Below are 23,591 nucleotides of genomic sequence, written 5' to 3' on the forward strand. Positions count from 1 at the left end.
CTATCTGCCTCTGTCTGTCCCACTCTCTGTCTTCTATCTGCCTCTGTCTGTCCCACTCTCTGTCTTCTATCTGCCTCTGTCTGTCTGTCCCACTCTCTGTCTTCTATCTGCCTCTGCCTGCCCCACTCTCTGTCTTCTATGTACCTCTGTCTGTCCCACTCTCTGTCTTCTATCTGCCTCTGTCTGTTCGTCTCTCTGTCTTCTATGTGCCTCTGTCTGTCCCTCTCTCTGTCTTCTATGTGCCTCTGTCTGTCCCACTCTCTGTCTTCTATGTGCCTCTGTCTGTCCCACTCTCTGTCTTCTATGTGCCTCTCTCTGTCCCACTCTCTGTCTTCTATCTGCCTCTGTCTGTCCCACTCTCTGTCTTCTATCTGCCTCTGTCTGTCCCACTCTGTCTTCTATGTGCCTCTGTCTGTCCCACTCTCTGTCTTCTATCTGCCTCGGTCTGTCCCACTCTCTGTCTTCTATCTGCCTCTGTCTGTCCCACTCTCTGTCTTCTATCTGCCTCTGTCTGTCCCACTCTCTGTCTTCTATCTGCCTCTGTCTGTCTGTCCCACTCTCTGTCTTCTATGTACCTCTGTCTGTCCCACTCTCTGTCTTCTATCTGCCTCTGTCTGTCCCACTCTCTGTCTTCTATGTGCCTCTGTCTGTCCCACTCTCTGTCTTTTATGTGCCTCTGTCTGTCCCACTCTCCGTCTTCTATGTCTGTCCCACTCTCTGTCTTCTATGTGCCTCTGTCTGCCCCACTCTCTGTCTTCAATGTGCCTCTCTCTGTCCCACTCTCTGTCTTCTATGTGCCTCTGTCTGTCCCACTCTCTGTCTTCTATCTGCCTCTGTCTGTCCCACTCTCTGTCTTCTATCTGCCTCTGTCTGTCCCACTCTCTGTCTTCTATGTGCCTCTCTCTGTCCCACTCTCTGTCTTCTATGTGCCTCTGTCTGTCCCACTCTCTGTCTTCTATGTGCCTCTGTCTGTTCCACTCTCTGTCTTCTATGTGCCTCTGTCTGTCCCACTCTCTGTCTTCTATCTGCCTCTGTCTGTCCCACTCTCTGTCTTCTATGTGCCTCTCTCTGTCCCACTCTCTGTCTTCTATGTGCCTCTGTCTGTCCTACTCTCTGTCTTCTATCTGCCTCTGTCTGTCTGTCCCTCTCTCTGTCTTCTATCTGCCTCTGTCTGCCCCACTCTCTGTCTTCTATGTGCCTCTATCTGTCCCACTCTCTGTCTTCTATCTGCCTCTCTCTGTTCCACTCTCTGTCTTCTATCTGCCTCTGTCTGCCCCACTCTCTGTCTTCTATGTGCCTCTGTCTGTCCCACTCTCTGTCTTCTATCTGCCTCTGTCTGTCCCACTCTCTGTCTTCTATCTGCCTCTGTCTGCCCCACTCTCTGTCTTCTATGTGCCTCTATCTGTCCCACTCTCTGTCTTCTATCTGCCTCTCTCTGTTCCACTCTCTGTCTTCTATCTGCCTCTCTCTGTCCCACTCTCTGTCTTCTATGTGTCTCTCTCTGTCCTACTCTCTGTCTTCTATCTGCCTCTGTCTGTCTGTCCCACTCTCTGTCTTCTATCTGCCTCTGTCTGCCCCACTCTCTGTCTTCAATGTGCCTCTGTCTGTCCCACTCTCTGTCTTCTATCTGCCTCTCTCTGTCCCACTCTCTGTCTTCTATGTGCCTCTCTCTGTCCCACTCTCTGTCTTCTATCTGCCTCTGTCTGTCTGTCCCACTCTCTGTCTTCTATCTGCCTGTGTCTGTCCCACTCTCTGTCTTCTATGTGTCTCTGTCTGCCCCACTCTCTGTCTTCTATGTGCCTCTGTCTGTCCCACTCTCTGTCTTCTACCTGCCTCTGTCTGTCCCACTCTCTGTCTTCTATCTGCCTCTGTCTGTCCCACTCTCTGTCTTCTATGTGCCTCTGTCTGTCCCTCTCTCTGTCTTCTATCTGCCTCTGTATGTCCCACTCTCTGTCTTCAACGTGCCTCTGTCTCACTCTCTGTCTTCTATCTGCCTCTGTCTGCCCCACTCTCTGTCTTCTATGTGCCTCTCTCTGTCCCACTCTCTGTCTTCTATGTGCCTCTCTCTGTCCCACTCTCTGTCTTCTATCTGCCTCTGTCTGTCCCACTCTCTGTCTTCTATGTGCCTCTGTCTGCCCCACTCTCTGTCTTCTATGTGCCTCTGTCTGTCCCACTCTCTGTCTTCTATGTGCCTCTCTCTGTCCCACTCTCTGTCTTCTATGTGCCTCTGTCTGCCCCACTCTCTGTCTTCTATGTGCCTCTGTCTGTCCCACTCTCTGTCTTCTACCTGCCTCTGTCTGTCCCACTCTCTGTCTTCTATCTGCCTCTGTCTGTCCCACTCTCTGTCTTCTATGTGCCTCTCTCTGTCCCACTCTCCGTCTTCTATGTGCCTCTGTCTGCCCCACTCTCTGTCTTCTATCTGCCTCTGTCTGTCCCACTCTATGTCTTCTATGTGCCTCTGTCTGTCCCACTCTCTGTCTTCTATCTGCCTCTGTCTGTCCCACTCTCTGTCTTCTATGTGCCTCTGTCTGTCCCACTCTCTGTCTTCTATCTGCCTCTCTCTGTCCCACTCTCTGTCTTCTATCTGCCTCTGTCTGCCCCACTCTCTGTCTTCTATCTGCAACTGTCTGTCCCACTCTCTGTCTTCTATCTGCCTCTGTCTGTCCCACTCTCTGTCTTCTATGTGCCTCTGTCTGTCCCACTCTCTGTCTTCCCATATCAACGGAAATATCTGTAGTATGTCTCTCTGTGTGTGTCTTTCTCTGTCTTATATCTGCCTCTCTCTGTCCCACTCTCTGTCTGCCAATATCTACGGAAAGAGCTGTATTATGTCTCTGTGAGTGTCTCTCTCTCTGTGTCTCTTCTATCTGCCTCTCTCTGTCCCACTCTCTGTCTGCCTATATCTACGGAAAGAGCTGTATGATGTCTCTGTGAGTGTCTCTCTCTCTGTCTCTGTGTCTCGGCTGGCCTGTGTCTCTCTCTGTGTCTCTTCTATCTGCCTCTCTCTGTCCCACTCTCTGTCTGCCTATATCTACGGAAAGAGCTGTATGATGTTTCTGTGAGTCTCTCTCTCTGTCCCTGTGTCTCGGCTGGCGTGTGTCTCTCTCTCTGTCTCTTCTATCTGCCTCTCTCTGTCCCACTCTCTGTCTGCCTATATCTACGGAAAGAGCTGTATTATGTCTCTCTGTGTGTCTTTCTCTGTCTTCTATTTGCCTCTCTCTGTCCCACTCTCTGTCTGCCTATAGCTACGGAAAGAGCTGTATTATGTCTCTGTGAGTGTCTCTCTCTGTGTCTTCTATCTGCCTCTCTCTGTCCCACTCTCTGTCTGTCTATATCTACGGAAAGAGCTGTATTATGTCTCTGTGGGTGTCTTTCTCTCTCTGTCTCTTCTATCTGCCTCTCTCTGTACCACTCTCTGTCTGTCACTATATATATAGTTTGTATACTTTGCAAAACATGGTGCCATTACACCATGTTTTGCAAAGTACACCAGGTGGCGTGCATGTCACATTAATTTGTTTCTTGGACGTTACGAATGTTTGCATTTTTTTAACGGAAAACCGTAACAACGTCTATTCTCGGGTTATGTTTGCTCTAAGTACTGGAACTTATACAGATGACGGTCTTTGTCGTCGTTCTGTGAAATTTGGAGAGGCTGCTATTTCTAGCTTTAGATTAATTGCATATCAACTGCAGCTACCCAGCAAATTTAAAACCTAGGATTTTTTTCCGTTTTTCAGGATTGTGGTCGCTCTCTTTTACACGCTAGATCAGCCTGACTGCGCGACTGATTTGAACGAAATGTGTATGAACTGTTAGGTAAGACACCAAATAAACTTTCGGATGTAAAACATGTAAAATATCATTCAGTTTAAGTCACTGTTTCGACGGTTGAAAGTGAATCATGCCGTCAAAAAACGCCATTTTTGAGGGTAGGCGTGGTCACGGACCTGTGACGTCATACCCAAATATTGCTCAGATTCCAGAAACACATTTTTGAGCAGAAGAAAGACTGATCTTCAAACACACGTATATTTCTGACCAAAAACTGCTGTTTAACATCTGGGCTATACCACTGAAAAAAATATCCTTAACTTTTTGTGCTCAGTGTATCTACCCCCCATTCATCAACTCCCCTTACTTTCTCTCTCATTTCCCCCCCAAAAGAACCCTTTTGAGTGGAATGTTCAAGTTTGTCAGTCATGCTGTGGATATATATACTAGAGGAATACTCGGCTTCGCCGGGGTGAATCGCGAGACAGAGACAGACAGCGTGGCCAAATGTAACCGAGTGCCGAAACACCACAATCATATTTGAAGCCGAAGTCTACTCAAACAGGATTGAGAATAACTGTTATGGCTTCTGGAAGGAAGGCCTGAATATTCAGTCACACACCAATGCCGCCAGACCACATCACAAACAGAACTCTACAATCCACAGGTGTTGCCCACACACACACACACAAACACACACAGAAGCCGTATATATAATATATATGTATATCTATATCGATAAATATATAGAGATAGGTGACAGTGTATTTTTCGCGTGGCTATAAATTGATTCGACCTTTTCACTTTGACAGTAAGAACAACTTACGGGTGCAAGGGAAGCGTTCTGGACAGCGCAGTGACATTCTAAAAATAGTAACGTAGTAACGGAAATATGGATTGACGCCACACGAAGGAAGAAAAAGATCCACCGAGAACTTTGGCGTTGTGATGTGGTCTAGCGGCTTTGGTGTGTCGGTATGGGGGCCCGGGTAGCTCAGGTGGAACCAAAATCGGTTCAGCGCTGCGCTCTGAGAGCACGTGTTGAAATATCTCATCGATGAGGTTGTGTCCGGGGTCTCTCTGAATAAGCCCACCAAATTTGAAAAAGATCCACCGAGAACTTTGGCCGTGCATCGCGAACAGACAGACAGACAGATAGACAGACACTAGTCGTATATCTATCTATATATATATACGACTTGTGTCTGTCTGTGTGTCTGTGTGTGAGTTCGCGATGCACGGCCAAAGTTCTCGATGGATCTGCTTCAAATTTGGTGGGCATATTCAGGTACACCCGGGACAGGACACAACCTGGTCGATATTTCAACACGTGCTCTCAGCGCGCAGCGCTGAACCGATTTTGGTTCCACCTCAGCTACCCGGGCCCCCATACCGACACACCAAAGCCGCTGCACCACATCGCAACGCCAAAGTTCTCGGTGGATCTTTTTCAAATTTGGACACCGTATTCAGCTACACCCCGGACACAATATCATCGATGAGATATTTCAACACGTGCTCTCAGCGCGCAGCGCTGAACCGATTTTGGTTTTTGTGTTCATTTCACCATTATAAGTAACTCTTCCTTATCTTCTCCAGGTTTTCAGCGTTTACCTCCCTTCCTTCGTATGGTGCACTATAGTATGAGTGGGGCATCTTCGGATATTCCCGGCGTTCTGTTACTATTTTTAGAAGGTCACCGCAGTGTCCAGAACGTAAATTGGACCCGTAAATTATCCTCACTGTAAAAGTGCAAAGGTCGAATCAATTTATAGCCACGCGAAAAATACACTGTCATCTATCTCTCTATATATATACGGCTTCTCTGTGTTTGTGTGTGTGTGTGTGTGTGTGTCTCTCTCTCTATGTGGGCAACACCTGTGGATTGTTCAGTTCTGTTTGTGATGTGGTCTGGCGGCTTTTGTGTATTTGTATGTTCTGGCCTTCCTTTGAGAAGCCATAACAGATCAAAAGGGCTTAGAGATAAGCTCTAAATTGCTCAATCCTGTTTGAGTGGAGTTCGCCTCCAAAGGTGATTAACACGGTTACATTCGTCGACAAGGATGGGACTCGATATGGTCAGGAATAGCATTATGGCCACTGAATCATTTTCGTGCTGTTCCCATTCCACGAATCTGGGAGGGACCTAAGCTTGGCGGGTCCATTGTTCGGACCCGGCAAAGCCGGCGTACGGCTCTAAGTATTTCATCCCGGCGAAGCCGGCTACCCGGCGAAGCGGGTATTCCTCTAGTATATATAGATATAGATACTAGATGATTACCCGCTTCGCCGGGTACCGGCTTCGCCGGGAAGAAGTAGAGCCGAATACCAGGCTGCGCCGGCTTTGCCGGCGCACGAAGGAAAGGAGATAAACGCGCAAAACACTGGAGACCTTCTAAAAATAGTAACGTGCAGTGACCTTCTAAAAATAGTAACGTAGTAACGGGAATATGGATTGACGCCACACGGAGGAAGGGAGATAATCGCGGCTGAAAACACGGGAGAAGATAAGGAAGAGTTACTGGTAGTGGATCCAGACAAAAAAAATCAAAATCGGTTCAGCGCGCACAGCGCTGCGCGCTGAGAGCATGTGTTGAAATATCTCATCGATGAGGTTGTGTCTGGGGTGTAGCTGAATACGGTGTCCAAATTTGAAAAAAAGATCCATCGAGAACTTTGGCCGTGAATCGCGAGACAGAGACAGACAGCGTGGCGGTTCACCACAATCACCTTTGAAGGCGAAGTCCTGTCAAACGGGATTGAGAATTTTAGAGCTTATTTCTTAGCCCTATATTATCTGTTGTGGCTTCTCAAATGCCAGAACATACAGACAGACAAAAGCCGCTAGACCCCATCACAAACAGAACTCTATAATCCACAGGTGTTGCCCACACACACACACAAACACACACACACACACAGAGAAGCCGTATATATATATATATGTATATCTATATGTATAGGTTACAACACGAGTGGTTTTTTATATGGCTTGTATTTCAGTCAAGACCCAGCGGATGAATATCATCGGGAGACACGAGCCTCTGGCAAGTGGCTCTCGATTGATATTCCCGCTGGGCCTTGACTGAAATACAAGCCATATAAAAAAAACACGAGTGTTGTAATCTGTATATCCCATTCTACCATCAAACACAAAGTGTAGACTACTAGCGGCACTGTTGCGATCTGTGGAGAGTGAAACAGTGGTGCCAGCGAGACTTGGCCCTTTTGCAACCTTAAAGGCATATGTACGCGCTCCCGTGTTTACAAAGTGTAGTTTGCCCATAATCGATGTCAAACGCACCATAAGACCATATAATGACGATATGTCACCATGCGCGGACCATAATACATGCATTACAGCTTGTTCTAGCCTCTGAAAAAAGTGAGGATGTCAACAAAGCCGCGGTGTTAGCTCCCTTGCATCAACGTTACATGTGTTGCCAAATCTATAAATAGGACGATCCAGATCAAAATGAAAATTAACATATCTCAACATTGAAGGGGTCCTAGACCACAATATTTTGCAGGGAACTTAATGTAGCATGTCTCCAGCTGTTGGTAAAGCAATTAGCGTGTATAGTCATCGAGTACATATGCCTTTAAACTAAGTGACCGTCGCTGAAAAAAATAAAACGAATGAGTGCATCGATAAGTACGCGGTAACACTACTTTCAGACCATTTAAAAGCTTTAAGTAAAGGTTCATAAGTTGCAAGAAAGTAATGAAGTCGTATAGAAATCAATTTAGTTGAAGCGCACAATTCTTTTGTTTTGCGTTTCAGGTCGGCAGAACGGGCGAAACCGGGTTGGCACCCATTTGGCTTACTCGATTCAGAATCGATTCCACGTTGTTTTTCTCGAACGTATTATTATACAATCAGGCTTATTGACAGAGAAGCAAATTTTAGGGAACAAATATGTAGGTTTAGATTTAACCATTTGCTCCCTATTTGAAATGTATCTACGTGATAAACTGTTTTGCGAGTGTGTTTGCATGGATGAACCTAAACTGGTATGGGTGTGAGGAAAACGGGACCCAGTTGGTGAAGTCGCGAATTGCTGACACCAAGTCTGTCACCGCCGATTGATTGCATTTTGAAGGAATATGACTGGATTACGGAAAAATGCACACATGTTAAGTTCTTGGATACCTTCATCGCCAATGTGGACTTACTGCAGAGCCAGGCAAAAGAGTAGACTTGCTCGCAAAATACGTGAAACAGCCGATGTTTGATACGAAGCGAAGCCACCCCAAACCATGCAGTAAGGACGCTTCTCCGGCGGTCCCGCTACGCATGACACCAGACCAGTGTTGTTGCTTTGAGTTTGACTAACAAACTCGAAACTGTCATTTAAAACATGAGCCAAATGTGTATTGATTGTGTGATTAGTCTATTTGACAGGGCTTCTATTATCTGTGCTCCCTAGCTTCTGTCAGTTCCCACACCGACACTGCTGACAGACCTGTGTGACAGACTCTCACTAACAGTCGTCTGCTTCGATGCAAGGGAGGGTACTCGTTTTTTTGTTTTGGTTTGTAGCCATGGGCATTGTGATAGTGTTCGACTGTTCAAACTAGTGTTATGCACGGGTTAATAAAACTGCGGATAGAACTCTTTAGCAGCAAAGCAATTAAGAGTGTATTACAATCTATTTGTTTGGCGCAAGGTCAAAGGTCGGGAGGAAAGTAGTTCTTTGCCCAAATCGGAATCTGCACTATCATATATTTTTTGGAGTCCATGATGTATTTATTGAGCTATAAAAATACAACATATATACCCATACTGAAGTAACAGAGACAAAGAAGGGAGGTCATGGGATATCTATAAATATATAGAGATAGGTGACAGTGTATTTTTCGCGTGGCTATAAATTGATTCGACCTTTTCACTTTGACAGTAAGAACAACTTACGGGTGCAAGGGAAGCGTTCTGGACAGCGCAGTGACATTCTAAAAATAGTAACTTACAAACGGGAATATGGATTGAAGCCACACGAAGGAAGGGAGATAAACGCAAAACACTGGAGAAGATAAGGAAGAGTTACTGGGAATGGTGAAATGAACAGAAAAACCAAAATCGGTTCAGCGCTGCGCGCTGAGAGCACGTGTTGAAATATCTCATCGATGATATTGTGTCCGGGGTGTAGCTGAATACGGTGTCCAAATTTGAAAAAGATCCACCGGTATGTCGGTGTGTCGGTATGGGGGCCCGGGTAGCTCAGGTGGAACAAAAATCGGTTCAGCGCTGCGCGCTGAGAGCACGTGTTGAAATATCTCATCGATGAGGTTGTGTCCGGGGTCTCTCTGAATAAGCCCACCAAATTTGAAGCAGATCTATCGAGAACTCTGGCCGTGCATCGCGCACAGACAGACACACAGACACACACACAGACACTAGTCGTATATATATATATATATATATATATATATATATATATATATATATAGATATATGTGTAAAAGGTTTGGGAAACAAGATATTTTGCTTTCTTGATGATGAGTTTACGGACTCACTGGACTCTTACTCACGGACACAACCAGATGACATTGAGACAACAGCAGATTGCTGGCATGGCAAACTTTATTCCTGTGTTTAGCATCTTCTCCCCTCCTCTCCGCCGACCCAGCCGAAGCAGGCAAGTGACCGTCTCTCCCTGGGAGAGCATATGACGGCTTACTAGTGTCAAAACCTATGGTTACCATTTTCACGTGAAAATGAGTAATTAACAATGTTACTAATTTTCATTTTTGCCTCGTTTTCGGTCACAGTAGTCGGACTTGAGTCCGCACTGAGAGGCTTCAACGTCCGGCAAACATCACTCTCACACTATTTCTGAAATATATTTTAATAGAAGGCCTTATCGAGCAAGTTATCCGACGTGAAGATGCATGTCACAGTTTTCTGCAATAGCGCTTTCCTTAACATTGTTTTGGGTATCTTAGAAAAGAATAATCGACCCCAAAAACTTTCGAATCAAAGCTGTTCGTAGCAGATCGGCTGTGGTCTCACACTTTCACAGATATCTTTCAATATAATTCCTTATTCGACAAGTTGTCGGGCAGACAGCTGTACCTCATACTGTATTTGTTTCCACTACCACACTGATCAATTTGCTTTGTAGTGTATTAGTGAAGGACAACATTTTATTGATCCGAAAATGTTCGAACCGAGAGAGAAAAAATGGCGGCCGGCCGGACATGTGCTAATTAAAGATCCGACAACTAGCAGACGGATCTCTTCGGCGGTCGAGACTCACACACTTTCACAAATATCTTTCGATAGAATTCGTTATTCAACAAGTTTTCGGACAGACAGTTGTATGTCACGGTTATCTACACATGCGCTAAGCTCTTATTGTTAATTTGCATCGGATTAAATAACTATGGACCAGAAAAGTTTCGAATCGAAGGATGTTTAGCTCTGGCCGGTGTACCAGTCGCGCATGCGCATTGAGCCCCCACATTCACGAGGCAGTGACATGAAAATTAGTAATTAACGCGTGAAAATTACCAATGTTTAGTTTTGGTGCTAGTAAGCCGTCAGGAAGCGAGCCAAAACTGAAAATTAGACATTAACACTTTAAAGTTAGTTATTAACACGTGAAAATTAGTAATTGACACACTTTGTAATTTTCTCGTGAAAATTAGTAACTTTCACGGGTTAATTACTAATTTTTAGTTTTGGCGCTAGTAAGCCGTCATAATAGCGGCTTGAGTTCAAAGGATCAAAGACTAGTCAGAACATGGACACAGACGGCTAAGCGCGCTTAGGATCTACAGGTGACTGGTCAATGGCATCTCAACATTTAACTTGGAACAGATAATGGCATTACACAAAACATAAAGCGATCGGCAACATGAACTACAAACACTCGACTGGACAATACAAAACTTCACTCTCTAATTGGTGACTGGTCGCCCTGTAACACATGTACTCCCGATATACCCCGAACTCAGTACTTTCGGTACATAGCGCAAAGAGAGAGTTGGGGGTAATTCGGGAGTACATGTACGTATACTATAAGACAGCTCTTCAGGGGAGAGTAGCACTGCATTCATGTGCATTGAACTTGAAGTGGTTCTCTCCCCTGAATATCTCAAACAAGAATCAGTTTCAATCTGTTTGAGAATATTTTCCGGTGGGGGTATTATAGGGATACTAGTCAAACACACAGACAGACAGACACAGAGAGACACACAAACACACACACACACACACACACACACACACACACACACACACACACACACACACACACACACACACACACACACTGTGTCCGTGTTCAAACAAAAACAGAAAAACTGAACACGATCGGCCCGCACTGCTGCAGCACAATACACGTTCGTGCGCTTGCTTGATGGATCCCTTCATTCGCACTACACACCAGCAGACACACAGACATAACGGCAGCAAAACTTGTCTAAATACACGACACTTGCTTTATACTTGCACATTCATCAGGAAACAACTGCGTCGCGGCCGATGGCGCACACAACGGTTACACTCAGTTGAATCCAACTTCCCGACTGCTTACCGATGATAACTTAGCCTTTCGTGCGTCGAGCACGCCTTTCTCGTGATTTTTTGTCGTTCCGAGTCAGTCAGCTGCTTTCTGAACCACCGTTGAGTCGATTTCTTACCTAAACTTGCGGGCTTCTTCTCAGCGTCCGCCATTGATTTGAGTCGTCATGATAACGGCACGCGCTGGCGACGTAAACCAGTCTCTGACGGCCAATTTTAAGCTTCAAAGCATAAGAGCGTGCAACGTCGAGATGGCAATTTACTCACTTTGATTTAATTATTTAGCATACTTGTGGTGCTTTATTGAGCAAACCGGACAAGGTGCGTCTTAATTAAGGTACACTAGATTCCCCAAATTCTTCAGATCGCTTGAATTCGCCAGAAAACTCTCCAAAATGGCGGCTTGGACAGTATATCTTTAAAGAGGTAACAGCTGGTTGTTAAATGATGAAGATTTGTACACGTAAATCATAACCTGTATTGCATGATCCTATTTTCAGCTGCCAAAAATACAGTTATCGCAAACGAGGAAACTTATATTCATGTGTGTGCCGACTAAAGGTGCTTTTAAAATATGCAAATTAGTACTGCTAGTAATTTCTACGCCTATCAACATTGAAAAGCTGTGAAGATCAGGACTGTTAAAGGGATAATCCTTGTCAATAAAGAAGACACGTTTGATTGTAGTTTATGTTATAAATACAAACTGTTCGTTTCACGAGGCTTCGACAAAGGTGCTTCGGTGTGGTCTGCAAGCCCTGTGTCGCTCAAAATCCCTTTCGATGTGTCAGCGTAGATCTGCTGTTGTGCTTCCCAAACTCTCTTTTGCAAATGCTTACTGGTGAATGTGCGTGAGAGCGAGAAATGAACAGACCTGGGCCGGAATGTATGTGTCGAGGATAGAGATTTTAGCCCGAGATAAACTCTATAAATTCAGCCCACTGTAAAAAAAATATCCCAATGCCTGAGTCGAGGTTAGCTTTATCCTCGAGCTAAAATTCGGGTCAAACTATTCCCTCGTTTTGAAGCTGATAAGTCTTTTATCCCGGTGTAATATCCCATTTCGTCCCACCACTGAGAAGGGGAAATTTTCAAAGCTAAAAAGGGCCCCCGGGGACTTTTCAGAGCTATCCAGGGCCTCCGGGAGACTTTTTCAGCTATAAAAAGGTCTGCCCTTAGAGACCAAGTCTCGTTTTCGACTGCCCCCCCTCCCACCCCCCCCCCCCCCTCACGCGACGTCGGATAGTGACGTCACTTTGTTCTAAACTTAAAGTTGATTCAAGATGGACGACAGCTTGTTACCTTGTCGTGTGACCGTTTCCTTTGACCGGCGACCTAGAAACTCCTTACGAATGTTGGTCTTGGCAATATACAAGTTTTCTAAGAGTTTTGAGTCAAAATATGAAGAAATACGGATTTTACGAGACATTTCCAATTTTGGATTATTGGCGTGTGAGGCCTTGGATTATAATCCATTCAGCTCCAAAACATACTGACGGAAGGAACATCACCACAGTTATGCTCACACAAAATTTGAAATCTTTACGTTCAAAACTACGGCCATAGTGATGTTGGGAAGTTGAAAGTGGGAGTTGAAAGTGGGGGAAAAATTGTAAAACACCCAAAGTAAGGAACCGCAGTCAAAAAGGAGGGAGGGGGGGTGGGGGAGGAGGACCTTTTAAAAGGGGAGAACATCTGGGATGCGAAAGGGGGGGGGGGTGGCAAAATTGCTGTAGGGGGGGCCAATCGAAAACGAGGTTTGATCGGTAAAGGCCTTTTTAGGACTGAAAAAGTCCCCCGGAGGCCCTTTATAGCTCTGAAAAGTCCCCCGGAGGCCCTTTTCAGAGGGGGGACTAAACGGGATACTACACCGGGCTTAGTTTAAAAACAACATGGCGGCGGTCGCATTTTAAGTGCGAAGAAACCGTGTTGTCACATACAGAAATAACCAGTTTGATGTGTTTGACTTATAATTATGGAATGTTACAAAATTGTCGGTTTTGCTGCGGAAATTTGTGTGATCACTGACGGTGTTTATGTGGTGGAGCGCATGCGGGTGTTGGCAATTACAAGCGAAAGAGGGAGAGCGGAATACACAAACAATAACAGTTCGATGAATGCATTGAATAATGTTCTCTGTCCTCTTTTATTGCATAACACTCACGCACACAATCACCAAGCATTTAAAATAAAAGTTAAAAATAGGTTCGTCAGACTAATGCTACTTTTTCAATACCTTGAACAATTTCAACACTAGTCAAAAAGGTGGAAACATATACTCCGCACTCAAATCAAAAGTAGCTTGAGGCAAATCTCTACTACGGAAAAGTTATGTTGCCACAACACTATAAAGTCACTAGTGTGTGCTCTACCAACACACAAGTGCACGCTCTAGAAAAACCCACGGTAATGAACACGGTAATATATACACGGTAATAAACACGACCTAGAAGAAAAACACGCTATCCCACCAAGAGTCCGCTCGGCTGGGAAAACAAAAAGTAAAAGCAACGTCAGTAATTACCGAAACGACAATTCATATCAAAGTATCATCTCACACAGTCATCATAACCACAATTACAATTATTCAAGTTCCAGTATTAAAATACATCATGCATGTTTGGTTTTCTCAATCTTGTCATTGGCCTTCTCTTCTGTTGTTAGTTACACATCAAATTATTGTGCCAATTCCAAAGAAGGTGTACCGATAACAAAAGGTCTATTCTCACCTGATCTATTCATCTCTGTACACGAAACAAAACTCCCTGGTTCACAACAGCATTCAAAATCCAGGAAATACAGCCATCACCCACTCCATCACCCGATCAGTCCAGTTGGTACACACCAACACACACTGTTTCACTTCACAAATGCACAACATCCACAATGCATAATTCATCCAAATTCCGGCAAAGCTTGACATGCTTTTCTCTGCCAGTACCAGGTCACAAGTGCGCGTTTGTTTCAACGTTGGGTGAGTTCATTTCAACTTTTACTCATTTTAGTCGGGAAAAGGGGAAGGGGGGAGAGGGTCCTATATGACGCTGCTTGATTATGCGTCACCAACCCAAACATTCTTTTATCAATACGATCTAAACTAATTTAACTTATTAAGAACAAAACTAAACACTCCCCATTCAGGAATATTCAAACAAATGCATAGTACAGTCTGTGTGTTTCATCCAAATCGAACACGCAGACGTAACCAATAGACACAAGCTGACACCCCTGCCTTTGAAATGACGAAACCCTGAAACCTACGTCATACCTATGATAACAGCCTACGACGCAATACAGGCGCTAGAAATAATAATTCTATTGACACAGTCACACAATGTCAATACAGATTTCTCTCACTCACCACATTTAAAACGAATTTGAACATCAAGTCGAAATGGCGATCCACCCACCACCTCCCTCCAACTTACTTCACTTAAATCCTAGAACAAAAGTCCTTGTTGCGCCGCATTTCGCCTGACCTAATGCGAATTTGCACAAGAAAACAACAACGCGAAGAAAACAATGGCAGGAGAACAAGACGGAATCAAGTTGTAAGAAACATTTTGTCACGTTTTTCATGACGTCAAGGTCTACATGGGTCATTTAGAACAAAGCGACGTCACCTTTTGAACGCGGATTCCTGAATTTAGAACGGCCTTGACATCCTATCGTGCGCAGAGATGCGGAAATCCCCATGCCAAAAATAGATCGAACCAAAACAAACGGACCGAGTTGTAAGGCAGTCTATTCTAGAATCACACTATAAATGCAGTCTATTTTACCATCCCGAAGAAGGCAGAAACATGCCGAAATATTGATATAGATATAAACGTACCTAACATGGTTACTGGTGTGTTTTCTTTTTATTCATATTGATAATCAGTATTGTCTCTGTCTCTAAAGCAAGTGTTTGTTTGTGATAAGATGACTTGATCCTTTAAAAATGACAAAGAACAAAGTCGCACACTGGTACATCAAAAAGACCGTCGTGACGCAGCTTAAAGACTACACAGAACGATGCCCACACATATGGATACCCCTGACCCCCGGTGTAACACGAGAAAATTGCTCCCAAGAATTTTTTACTCCAAAGTAAAAATTTCGTACGAAAATTGTACTCCCCCATGACACGAGAAAAATACTTCTAACGATAGGTGTGTTCCCAGTCAACATTTCGGTCGAAAATGTTACTCCCCTGACGAATAAATAACGAACACATGACATACATTATTACACCCTAACACGAGCAATTTACTGCCCACGCCAAGTGTACGCAACTTTTACTCCCCTGTCCCGTGTTAGTCTTGGTGGTGGAAGGGGTGCGCGACATTTGTTTGCGCGAGATCACATATTGGCATTATCCCTTCGCCCGCATCCCATTTTCGCGTACGAGATTTTTACTGAAAGTCAAAATTGGGGGAGTCAAAATTTCGTGGAGGGAGTAATTTGTTCGTACCTTGGGGGACTCTCGTACGAAAGGTGTACTCGGAGTAAGAATTTTGTACGACATTTTTACTCCGGAGTAAACTTTTCGTGGAGTACAAATGTCGTGTTACACCGGCCACTTAGCCGAAGAAAAGAAGCACTCGACCAAACACTTGAACGTTTGGGCGGCGGTTGTGAGACTACCTCGACCACGTCAGTGTGTGTGTGTGTGCTTTGAGTGTGTGTGTGTGTGTGTGGTTTGACGGACATAGGCCTACCTTTCACATGTGGGCACACAAGTGGCTATAGGGCTTTTACAAAGCGAGAAGAATCTTCTCTCCCCCCACCTCCCCCCACCCCCACAACGTTGCAAAGAGCTGACAGCCTAAATGCATTGAGCATTTGTATTCTTCCTCTCCCTCCCTCTCTGTCTCTCTCTCCTCAGTCCTCCCCCCCCCCCTCTCTCTCTCTCTCTCTTTAGCTGTCTCTAAAAGTGTGGTGTCTACTTTCCCATAGTGAAGACGGGAGAGAGAGAGAGAGAGAAAGGTGGTGTGGGATGGATATGGGTGTGTGTGTTGTGCGAGTGGGTGTGTGTGTGTGTGAGAGAGAGAGAGAAAGGTGGTGTGGGATGGATATGGATATGGGTGTGTGTGTGTTGTGCGAGTGTGTGCGTGTGAGAGAGAGAGAGAGAGAGAGAGAGAGAGAGAGAGAGAGAGAGAGAGAGAGAGAGAGAGAGAGAGAGAGAGAGAGAGAGAGAGAGAGAGAGAGAGAGAGACGATAGGAGTCAGAGAGGGATGAATAGAGATCTGAGATACACACACACACAAAAATAAATGCAGATTTGTTTGTGCCAGTACCTGCAAAAGAGATTTTTTAAGCACAACACCAGAATACACTTTCACATGTTGAACGCGATTTCTTGTGGCAATGGGACTTGCAGATGACATTTGAACACCATTCCAAAGGCTTGTCAAATGAACGTTTAGCGTATTTGTAACATAAACGACAGTGGGAAACAAACGGCGTGATATTCAATAGCTTCTTACCTTGCAGAGTGAGTACAAGTGTCTTTGATCTTCATATTCAACGCCTTTAATCTGCCTTCTTTTTCAGGCATGGAACACAGAATGCAACATCAAGAAAAGACGTCACTGAGGAAAGACGTCATTCAAGTTTGGGGCGCATTCACTTTTGTTTCTTTGAGGAGTAACGTTGTCGGCTGCGTGTTTTACGTGCAGAGTCCGAAGTAACACTGTTAACCTGTGAGCACGTTGACTTAAAATAAAACATTTCATTGTTACTTGGCAATTCATTGATGAAACGTTTGTAAGATCAAAAATAATGTTATGGTCGTGAAAATCTGCGAGTTGTTGAAGGCTGACACCCCTCTAACATTTGGACCTAAAAACAGGAGTCCAGACGTGACCCGACCTTGCACCCGAACTGCATCACTCAGCACAAAATGTCCAAGCCGCAAAGCCAGAAAAAGTTCTATGTTTCATTTAAAATTTAAGCAGGGCCGGACTACCGGGGGGTTATGGGGGTTGCGCAACCCCCCCCCCCCCCTAGCCTAAACATGTACCTTACTTATTTAATTTTTTTTATTATTGCTTATTTTATGACGTTTCATGCAAGGAGCGACCATTTTCCTATCTCAGAATATGACCTACCCATCAGCTTCAGGGGGCTTCGCCCCCTGACCCCCACAACGAGGAGGGGGGGGGTTCTAGGGTTTCCGGACCCCCCCCCCCCCAGCCAAAAAATAAAAATATTGAATGAGGTATGCATTTCTTTATTTTACATTGAGTTTCAATTTTTGGGGTATTAATCAGTGACAAAATCTGCTGCCTGAAACTGGTAATGATCATCCTCAGAATGCACCAGATTGCACCATTTTGCATCCTTTTTTTCAAAATTTTCCGGGGGGCATGCCCCCGGACCCCCTAGCAAGCTAGGCGCTTCGCGCCGTCGGCTCGGCGCATCGCGCCTTCACACCCATATCTTCACAATATACTTTTGAAAAAAACCACCCATAAAATGAACTGATCCGCCCCTGCCGCCAGGGGGGACATCCCCTGGGCCACCACTGGCAACCCCCCCCCCCCCCCCTCCTCTTTGCCTAGTCCGGCCCTGTTAAGCATTTTCCCAGGTGTACTTTTCTGACATCTTCACGCGTGCACGTATTTTGCAAAACAGGCTTTATAGCGGTTTTAACATTTCTTATTGCAGTTTTGTCCAAGTTGATTTCCACATCAAAGCGCCATCGAGCGTGTGACGTCAGTCAATCTCAGCACGCATTGCGCGTCGCCATGTTGATAAGGTCCATAATTCGAAAGTACGCTATCTGTCTGTTGTGATCGTCAAATCTGCAACCAAAATGCCCGAGAAAGGAGTGCGTTGCTGCGTTAAAAGCTGTTTTATGGGTTCGAACAACAGTGCTGTAAACCCAATCAATGAGAATGTTCAGTTTTTTCGAAATCCGAAAGTAAAAACAAACCAAGGATCGCAAATGAAAGATGTGTCAAGCAGGAGGAGGTTGGCGTTCCATTTTGCTTTACTTTTCATCTACAAATTCACTCTGTTATCAGTCAGTTTTATCCGGAGCTTCGATCATAAACAGACCTGAACTTGGAACTGCAAAGATAGACGATTTTGTCGTTCTTGTGTATTTGGTGTTGTTTCGTGTGTTTGTTTTAGTTTTGGGGCAAATGAGAAAGAGAGTACTGGATTCGAAGAAGTGTTGGTAATAAATGTCTGTCTGTGTTTGTTCGTTTCCTGGCTGTACGTTTGTGGGGAGTGGACAACATTCGCCATGTGCTGGAAGTAAAAACTCTGTATCCAAGTTAAAGTTATGAAACATTTTAAATAAGACACACACAAAAAACACACACACAAACAAACAAACAATCAAACTGCATCTGTCTTGAACAAAATACTTGAAAATCTGATTAGGTCTAATTGGTTGGACGAACAGCGTTTCGTGCCTATGCTCATGTTTGTGTGTGTATATTTGTGTGTGCTTGTGTGTGTGTGTGTTTGTGTGTGTGTGTGTGTGTGTGTGTGTGTGTGTGTGCCTGCGTACCGGTGTGCCTGCGTTAGAGTATGCATTCTGTCTGTCTGTCTGTCTGTCTGTCTCTCTCTCTCACTTTCTCTCTCTCGCCACCTCTCTATCCCTCTCCCTCTCTTGTCTCTCTCCACGTTAAAATTATGAAACATTTTAAATAAGACACACACAAACAAACAATCAAACTGCATCTCTCTTGAACAAAAAACTTGATAATCTGATTAGGTCTAATTGGTTGGACGAACAGCGTTTCGTGCCTATGCTCATGTTTGTGTGTGTGTGTATTTGTGTGTTTGTGTGTGTGTGTGTGTGTGTGCCTGCGTACCGGTGTGCCTGCGTTAGAGTATGCATTCTGTCTGTCTGTCTGTCTGTCTGTCTGTCTGTCTGTCTGTCTGTCTGTCTCTCTCTCTCTCTCTCTCTCTCTCTCTCTCTCTCTCTCTCTCTCTCGCCACCTCTCTATCCCTCTCCCTCTCTTGTCTCTCTCCACGTTAAAAGTATGAAACATTTTAAATAAGACACACACAAACAAACAAACAAACAAACAATCAAACTGCATCTCTCTTGAACAAAATACTTGATACAGTAATCTGATTAGGTCTAATTGGTTGGACGAACAGCGTTTCGTGCCTATGCTCATGTTTGTGTGTGTGTATATTTGTGTGTTTGTGTGTGTGTGGTGTGTGTGTGTGTGTGTGTGTGTGTGTGTGTGTGCCTGCGTACCGGTGTGCCTGCGTTGACTGCGTTAGGCTATGCATTCTGTCTGTCTGTCTGTCTGTCTGTCTGTCTGTCTCTCTCTCTCTCTCTCACTTTCTCTCTCTCGCCACCTCTCTCTATCCCTCTCCCTCTCTTGTCTCTCTCTTTCACACACACACACACACACACACACACACACACACAGAGACACACACACACACACACACACACACACACACACACACACACACAGACAGACACACAGACAGACAGACACACACACACATAAAAATTAAAATTGCATATGGGCCTCCAAACTTTTGTAAGATCTGAACTGGTCAAGAGTGTAGGCGCTAATGCCACACACCAGATAGCTTGTGAGACTCGGAAAGTCCAAAGGTGGAATCGCATTATAGTCCTCTGTCCATGAGGTTTCTGGGCAGCTGTACGGGTCAAATCCGTTCAAATGCTGGATTTTTTCAAGGTATCGAACCCTATGTTCACTGTCCAACCGATCAATATACTTCCTACTGTCCCTTCCTTTCACTTTTTCCATTTTTGGCAACAGAAAACTGTGTTTTCTACTCTCTTGATGATAACCGGAAACATGTAGACCTTACCAAGATGGCGGACGCATCGGTAACTATCACGTGACGCTCGGTGCCAGTTCCGCGGCCATTTTAGATTCGCACATGCGCACATCTTTTTCTACGAGCACTTTTGGTTCTTCTTCCTCTTCCGTGTTCCTGTGTTTGAGAAAATGCGCATCCGCAGATCGTTTTTTCGAGAGTTTTTTCTTCTTCTTCCTGTTCCTGTTGATTTGAGAAAACGTAGATTCAGTCGGCAGAAAGTGCAATTTTGTAGTCTTCCAGCCCTGAAGTTGCTTTTGAGTGTTCGAAGAAAGAGTGTAAAGGTTCTAAGGATTACATCGGACACACAAACACGCGATTATCCTTTTTTCCCTGTTGATTTGAACGCGTGCGCAGATCGTTTTTTGCGAGTATGTTTGTACTTCTTCCTCTTCCGCTTTCCTTCTTCCTTCCATGTAAACGCCGAAACTGTTAACTGGTGTATACACCGATTAACAGTTCCGCGGCCATTTTAGATTCGCACATGCGCACATCTTTTTCTACGAGCACTTTTGCTCCTTCTTCCTTTTCCGGTTTCCTGTTTTTGAGAAAATGCGCATCCGCAGATCGTTTTTTCGAGAGTGTTTTCTTCTTCTTCCTGTTCCGGTTTATTTGAGAAAGCGTAGATTCAGTCGGCAGAAAGTGTAATCTTGTAGTCTTCCAGCCCTGAAGTTGCTTTTGAGTGTTCGAAGAAAGAGTGTAAAGGTTCTAAGGATTACATCGGGCACACAAACATGCGATTTTCCTTTTTTCCCCCTTTGATTTGAACGCGTGCGCAGATCGTTTATTGCGAGTATGTTTGTACTTCTTCCTCTTCCTCTTCGTTTCATGTAAACGCCGAAACTGTTAACTGGTGTATCAGAGGTAAACGGTTGTAAACATTCACTCTCAAAAACCCAATCAAAGTTGATAAATTACCACAAAGACACATGGCAATATGCACACCGAAAAGTCTTAAAGAATTTAAAAGGAAAAAGTTATCAATCAAACTTACTGAACATGCAGAAAAGAAGGCAGGTCTGTGCATTTTCGGATTAGAAGAATAGCGACGCAAAGTTTACGTGTGACGTAACTTACAAGAAGTACGACACGGTGTGGGAGACGTTCCATGTGTAAAAAGCTCTGAGGCGGTTAGTGATCCAGCTCTGAGGGGCCACTTTTCCGCAGTGTGCTCAGATCGATCGCAACTGTACGTTATACGTGTCTACTATACTTTTTGGTTTGTAACCTTCACAAATGCATTGGGTATTACCAAATGTAGGCAACTAGATGCTACAATGAATATTTATCGCAATAATTGATCATGTATGTCAAAAAGTGGAGATTGTTGTGCATTTTCGTGATTATGCTCGATACAGACTAACACAGACCATCGAAACCCTAATGGGGAGCTGAAGCAATGCAAAAGCAAGGTTTTGGCGTCAAACCATTTGTCAGATTGCTCCTAGATTTCTCTCAAAATTAATTAACAAAATGGGGAGAGCTTAGGTTTGTTCCAGCTCTGACGCGATTCGTAAAACGGACAAAATAAGGCCCGTATAGATGAAATATGTACTCCTGCTCATAGAATAGCATATATGTGACCCTCCACCACGAAATGAGTCGCATGTCACCTCGCGCGGTTCTGTGCTAGGCTCAATATAAGTCCAGGGAGTGTCTGGTAACAGCGTGAGGGTCAACTAAGTCACAGGCTTATAACTCTAACAGTTTTCGCTCTTTTCTAAAACGGTTTTTACCACTGGATAGAGCATAAACAACTCTTTAGGAACATGTAAAAATATGAAAATTATGCAAAGGTGACATGCCACTCATTTCGTGGTGGAAGGTCACATATTTAACACTTCCCATCAAAGTGGTGAAATCTGCGTGTACGAAATGTTCCAGCTCTGAGCAAATGTTAAAATGTTCCCGTTCTGAGCATTTTGTATGGACTGCTCTGTAACTGAACATTATGAAAGACAGAAAAAAGTGGCCCCTCAGAGCTGTAACACTAACTGCCTCAGAGATTTTTACGCATGGAACGTATCCCACACCGTGATGACGTGAGGCTTGGCGTTCTAAAACATGGGTGCCTGCTATGAGCGGCGTCTAACACTTTTGGACATGATTTCCGGACGGTTCAAAGTAAAAAAAAAAAAGAACGCTGACTCCTGATTAAACATTCAGTCAATTGAATACACTGAAACATGTCCGCTGCTCTTTCACATTGCAAACACACACACAGACACACACGCGCGCGCGCGCGCGCGAGACCCAAGAATATGACTGTTTACCTGAACAAGATCAAAATAGATCGGTGTACACACAGGATTCTAATAGCAAACTTGCACAATACCCGGCTTGGAGAGCTCTCCGGTGCGAAAGATAAGGAAGGTTCACTTCCCTGCGGGCACATGTTTTGCTCTCAAAAGTTATCGTTCTTTCTATACACTACAATCACTGATCTAAACAATGGCTACCAAACAGCAGAATGTTCATGTGATTGCAAGTACCAAAGTTGCAAAAATACCTCAAAGAAAGAAAAAAACAATATTCAGGATACAAGAAACCGAAGCTGATACAGTTATTGAACAGACAACGGAGTACCGGGATGGCACGTCATTTTGACGTCGGAGAGAATTCAGCCATCGCTTCACAAGCGCTGGTGTTTTCTGGCTTGTGTTAAAAACAACTCAATCGCCTTTCCTTTGTGTACGGGCCATGCTTGGGTACTTTGAACGAACTTTAGGATTATTCTTGCGGCTAACATTGCTGCAGCCCACTGCTACCTAGTGCAAATTCACCATTTTCAAGGCGAAGTGCCTGCACTGAAACGCAACCTCTCACAGAGCTATCAAAACATGCCCGCAGTTTGAGGCAGATCTCGCAAGACCACGCAAGGTATTGCAGATTTATCGCGCGACTTCGCGGCGCTGGCCGATAGGGCAAGTCGCCTATACACCAGTTAACAGTTTCGGCGTTTACATGGAACGAAGAAGGAAAGCGGAAGAGGAAGAAGTACAAACATACTCGCAAAAACCAATCTGCGCACGCGTTCAAATCAACGGGGAAAAAAAGGAAAATCGCGTGTTTGTGTGTCCGGTGTAATCCTTAGAACCTTAACACTCTTTCTTCGAACACTCAAAAGCAACTTCAGGGCTGGAAGACTACAAAATTGCACTTTCTGCCGACTGAATCTACGCTTTCTCAAATCAACAGAAACAGGAAAAAGAAGAAAAAAACTCTCGAAAAAACGATCTGCGGATGCGCATTTTCTCAAACACAGGAAAACGGAAGAGGAAGAAGAAGCAAAAGTGCTCGTAGAAAAAGATGTGCGCATGTGCGAATCTAAAATGGCCGCGGAACTGTTAATCGGTGTATTGAGTGTACACTTTCTCACAAATGTTTCGCGCACTATATAAAACAAGAAAAGCAAATGCTCAAATGACTCGCCTTCAAGATTGCTCTTAATATACGCAGTAAGCCGCAGCTGCATGCT

At 44.6% G+C, this 23,591-nt stretch overlaps 1 protein-coding gene across 1 annotated transcript in view; it reads right to left on the reverse strand.

Annotated features, from left to right (window-relative positions):
* Window positions 1–23,591, reverse strand: part of LOC138951367 (uncharacterized) — a 103,513-nt gene that overhangs the window by 20,424 nt on the left and 59,498 nt on the right. The window lies entirely within an intron of this gene.

This window comes from Littorina saxatilis, linkage group LG16 (genome assembly GCF_037325665.1).
Source record: "Littorina saxatilis isolate snail1 linkage group LG16, US_GU_Lsax_2.0, whole genome shotgun sequence".
Classification (NCBI taxonomy): Eukaryota; Metazoa; Mollusca; class Gastropoda; order Littorinimorpha; family Littorinidae; genus Littorina; species Littorina saxatilis.